Below are 6,000 nucleotides of genomic sequence, written 5' to 3'. Positions count from 1 at the left end.
TATTGATAATCAAAAGATTAAAATCAAGCTTTCCATACAACATCTAAATAAAGAAAGAGATGAGTTGAAGCACTCATTGAGGATAAGGAATGAGATAGCTATAGAAGAGAATAAAACACATTACCAAGAGATTGACACTACTAAATTGTTTGTAAATGGAAATACAAGTGAATTTGATGTAGCAGTTGTAGAACTAATGGAAAAGAATGAATCCTTAACTAAAGAGGTTATAAATCTCAAGATAGAACAAGAAGTCCAATTAGTATTGCTATGTGAGGTGACCAAGAAAAAAAAGAAAGTTGAAGAAGAAAAAGTCATGATTGAAGATGACAAAAGGATAGTAACCACTAGACTAGAAGAGAAGACATTAGAGGTGAATAGAATTGCTCACATACAACTAGAAACATTGAATCAAATGATGATTGCCAATCATAGATTGAATGGAAAAGATATTTAAATCAAAACACTAAAATTGCAAAATGAAGAACTAAGAAATGATGTAAAAAGAAAATTAAAAATCTGAGAGTTTCAACAGACCTAGTGAAGCCATCAAGTACTTTAAACAATTGATGAGATTTTTTAGATGTAATAGTGATACTACTAGATTGGGTTACACCAGTATTGAAGAAGGACAATCATCCAAAAGTGGTGAACAATGGAGCAACAATGGTAAGAACTACAAACCTACTTGTCATAATTGTGGATAGATAGTGTTGGTCTGATTTTTCATAGTTTAATTTTTTTTTGATATTTAGATGAAAAATCATTTAAGTCTTCAAATTGTACAGCTTAGGGTTTTTATCTCAGGTGATCCATAAAAAAAAACTATGTGATAACCCTTTTACCATTGTTCTGCGTTGCTCTAGTTTTAAAAATTTCCAAAAGTATTATTTCAAAAACTATTTTGGCAGGCTTGTTCATCCTAGGGTTTTATTTACATCAGAATACCTTTTATTTTTATGACAAACCTTAGAGTTGTTTTAATTGCAATATTTTATCTTAAAAGGCGCTAGGTTGAAATACTTTTCTGAGCACCGTTGATCTTGTTCAAATCAACAATGCTCGCATTCTTGAATTATGAAGTTGCAAGTGTTTTAAAAAATGCAAGAAAGCGGGCTTTTGCCACGTGGCCATGGCACTGAAATCTTTAAAGGCATTTCTTCTTTTCAAATGAAGTCCTCTGATCTATGGGAAATCAAAGGACTGAATTCAAATCTGAGAAAGCATTGATGAGGGTCATCATGATCTCACTTGCCTTTATCTTGTTGGCCCCAAAATTTTGAGAAGTCACTAGAAGGCGCTATGTTGCTATCAATAAATCTATGTTTTTTGCCATTAGCGACATAGTGCCCAGCCGGGAAATAAAATCTAGTGGGACCCAAGCAGTGTGGTAATATAACTGAGATTATAAAATGATTTTATTTTTGCTAGCAATGTAGAGTTTTCTCATGTCATCAAATATTGGACCCATGCCCTATTCACAAAATGTATGAGAGATTATGACCGTAAGATTAATTTTAAATCAATGATAGGCGCTATGTCGTTATGGAGAGTTGCTCAAATGTTACGATAGCAACATAGCACCTAAGTGACATGTGTCCTCACAATTCAGTAGGGTCCATTTTGAACCACCAAATGAAAAGATCTCGATTCACCCTTGATTAGGGTAAGATCGACGATGCTCGCATTCCCACATTATCAAGGTGCAAGGTCTTTAAATAATGCGAGCAAGCGAGCATGGTGGGACCTAAACTAAAATTTAGAAAATATGCTGAGTCATGCCATGCTAGAAAGAAATAAATGTAATAAAACACGCCCATTGGTAGTGGGTGATAGGTGTTCCAAGTGGAAGCGGAAATGTTCTGGGCACAAAAACTTTAATTACTATCAGAACACATGGATTAAAAGGTAAGTTTTCATTGGTCAAGATAGTTTAGTGGGCCATCAAAAGAAGAGATCTTGCATCATTGTCGATTAAGGTAAGATCGATGGTGTCTGCTTTCCTGTATTATCAAGATGTGAGGTTGTTGAATAATGTGGGCAAGAGGGCTTATGACACGTGGCCAGAATCCCAAAGTTTTAAAAAGTTTTTTACTTTTAAAATAGAGTTGTTCGATCTTTGGAAATTGACGTGTAAAATTAAAATTTTAAAATGCAAGACAAAAATAACGGTTGCAGGAATTAATGTGATACAAAGTTTCCTTCGTGCGATTTCAATGCTAAGATATAATATGTAAATTTTCCATTGTTGAAGCATAGATTGCAGATTTTCTCAAAGCGAAAGGATTTCCAGAGCTAGGGCATAGAATTCCTCAAGGACTTAAGTGAATTTGCAGTGAAATTGCAGAAAGAAGAAAATATTTTAACAAATAAGTGATTTGCAACCAATGAAAATCAAGAATTTGCTAAGTATGATTTAAAATTTTAGAAAATGCCTCCACGAAAGGAATTTTCTAGGCAAACCGAATATTCAAAGAGGGGTATGCATGATGATTTTCTGGAACAATTTCCTTTGTCGATACATAAGATAACTAAAGGGAGGGAATTAATTCGTAAAATCCCTAGAGTAGCCATAGCAGAGGGTTTCTATGACAAGGCCAATTGGGTGCAAGATGCTCAGGTATCTATGGGGGGTTTGGAATTATTTAAGAAATGGTTTTGAGAGCAAAGACTGGATACTCCTCTAATCAATGTCTGGGATTTTGACATTGAAAAATTAGTAGTCCCAACAGTTTTCTTCAATAGTGATTTGTTAATGGATCTGGCCAAGAAGTATGATCCAATCACAGGATGGGTAAAGAATAATGCTAGAGTGAACCTCTTTAGGGTTTGCCCTGAATTAATTAGATAAGTCTTCAATCTTAACCCTAACCATGCTGTGCATGAAACTATTGACATAGGTGATTTTCAAGCTAGATATGATGCACAAAAAATCTACTTGAAAAGGGGACCACTATAGGAGCATGCTGCTAAAATTGGTAATTTGTCTATGATTACTACCAGCACCCCAGAGCCACTATTGAAAAGACATTTTAACACTAGAGCTCAAGCATTATATATTTCTCTTTGTAAGATTTTTGGAGTGGATGAAGTAGAACAAATCCTAGACTCAGTTGTCCTCATAATGGCTCAAACTCTTCAATTTGGAATGAGCACTATTTTGGGTTTCACAACATTTCTTGCAAAAGAAATTCACAATGGCTTGGTGGGGATAGCTAGGGGAAAAGTAGATAAACCTTTATGTGGAAATTCAATCCTTATGCATATATGTTTGCATAAAGGACTTGCTTTCTTCTGCAAGGGTATGGAACTGGAGACAATTAGGGATGGAGAAAAGAATCGAGTGTAGTTGTGGAGTGTGGATATGACCTTCGAAGCCAAAGGTGCCAGTTATGTGAGGTTTGATAGGTATTTTACATCAAAGCTTAGATTGCTTTCAAGAGGAGACAACCCTAGAATTCCACAAGCATTTTTAGATCTGGTCAGGCCCAAGGATCATGCTAAAGGGCTACTTTTCAGTCATAATTGGGGAATATAATTCCCTACAATGTTTCAACAATGACAAAAGTATATGGCTTTTTGGGAAAGCCTCACGTGCTACAATTTTATGTGCATTTAAAAATAGGAATAGCTGAACTGTTATGGCAAATAGGCACCATAGATGAGAGGGAGTTGACTAGGAAGGGCACATTTTTTCCAATTGTTACTATGATACATGATATTGTCTTTGTGAGGAAGGGGTGGAAACATCTGAATTTGTTTTTAGATAGATATAACATGGCAGAATCTCATGCCATATTTATTGACCTTGAAGGCTTCTATGATATCTTTAGGGAAATAATAAAAGCTTCTCACATGGTGCAACAAGTTTACTATCCTAAGGATGTAATTAGAAATGTGCTTACTTTACAAGAACAAGAATTGAGGAAACAAAAATTGATAGTATTTAGCAAAACCCTTGAATTAATTAATGCTTTTGACCCCCATTATGATCCATTAAAAGAAAAGAAGTACTGGGGAGCCAAGATACAGGCCTTGATGAATAATTTTGCATAGATAATACAAGCCATGAATGAAAAGAAGGCTACATATGTTGAGACATATCTAGAGAGGGCTACAAAAGTGTAGAGGAACATCAATAATGAAAACATAGTGGATCCTGGTCAATATAGCTTACAAAAAAGGTCAGTATATGTGATGATTTAAAATGTGCAACAGGGTTTTCTCCATAAAAGAACAGGAAGCCCACCTTCAACTAGTGCTCCAAAAAGGCAAAAGTTAGAACATGGGTCTTCTTCTTCTCAGCCAGAGAAATACTCCCTGAGATAGTCCCCAATCAGGATAGATGATGAAGCATCTTTAAGGGAATGACTTAGACAAATTGGTGGAGAAGGGGATGTAATTGTTACTTCCACAGATCTGGAGATTGGGGAACCACAAGAGCCCCTTACACCTTCCCTGCAGCTCACTGTTGTTGATTATCAAGGTAAGGAAATTGATCCTATAGTAGCCCAAGCCTCTGAGAGATTTATAAATGATGAAAATTTTGTGAAATCTAGGGCATTTGCACAATTTTTGTGGAGGTTAAATATAGGCAATTTTGAAAAGACTTGTGAAAAGATAAGGGTAGAGCAACCTAATAAACTAGACTCTGTTATTAAAGAAGAGGTAAAGTCTAAGTCTTTGAGTGACTTTGCCCAATTTACACTTGAGGTAGGGAGGCAATTAGTTATGCAATTAGGAATCCTTATCTTACCTAAATTGGATATAGTGAATGCTTTGGTTTTTGATTCATTAAGAAAATAGAAGGATATCCAGTTAACAACTGAAGAAGAGATACTACAGGCTCATAGAGGATTCAAATTCAGTGATCACCGCCAATCCCTTGTAATTTGGTCCATTGAGAAAAAGGATAAAACAAGGATGTAGAAAATCTCTACTACAGAACATTCTGGGGCATTTACAGTCTTCAGGGCTGGTGAAGTTGGCAGTAAAAAGATAATTGGGATGGCCCAAAAAAGCTAAAATTTGGCAGTGTGGTCTCTGGTCAAGAAGAGGATAGATTTTCCTAGCTAAATGCTAGATTTGAAGAAGTTTTGAAGGCATATGAAGAAAGGGGCACACAAATACACAAACTAGAGAATTAGGTATCTCAATGGAGAAGATGCTGGGGAAAAGAAAGATAGAGGAGTCTAGTAGACTCAGGATTGTATACCCTCCCAGGCCACCTATTGAGCCTTTTAAATCCACCCCAATTATTGATTTACTTGATACCCCTGAAAGGCCTCAATTCTACACTGTAGAGGATTTTGAAGAGGAGAAAACTAAGCTTTATGAATTGCATGTAGAATTAAAGAGTCAATATGAAGAAAAATTGAGGCAGGGTGTGATAGACTTAATGGATAGGATAGAATGGCCAACCTTTTTTGATCAATTGGTAAGGATTGCATCCATTAGGGATGAACTGCAGAGAGATGAGGATAGGTTGAGGCCTATTGTGAAAAAATGGAGGGAAAGCAACAATGGTATCAGATTTATGTGCATATCTGTCATCCAACTTCCTTGTCATCAAATGGAGAAGATTTTTGGTTTATTGAATAAATTAGAAGGTTTTGATGAAAAAAGAGATTCTTTCTAAAAACATTAATAAATTGTTTATCAAGATATATGGCTGAAAAATTTAGTCTATTTCCTTGTGCTTTAAATACTGTTGATAAAATAAAGGAAAAAGAAGAATGGAAAAAGGAATTAGATGAGATATCTTGTGAAAGAATGAATAACATTGTTCATGAAATTGGTTACTGGTTATGGGCAAAAATAGCCCAGGAACTAGTGAAAGTGCAGTTATTTTATAAAGCCATCAAAAAGGATTTTGTTGATATAGAGGCAGTTGCAATTTCTTTAATAACTATACAAAGAGAGACATTAAGTTTTGATTGGGCAGAGGACGCTACTTATGATGAGTGGAGAAAATTTTTTTTGTTAGAAGAATAGTGGTTA

Source organism: Cupressus sempervirens, chromosome 3, assembly GCF_028749045.1.
Source record: "Cupressus sempervirens isolate cs-2001-9-10 chromosome 3, ASM2874904v1, whole genome shotgun sequence".
Taxonomy (NCBI): Eukaryota; Viridiplantae; Streptophyta; class Pinopsida; order Cupressales; family Cupressaceae; genus Cupressus; species Cupressus sempervirens.
This window is presented reverse-complemented; position numbering follows the sequence as displayed.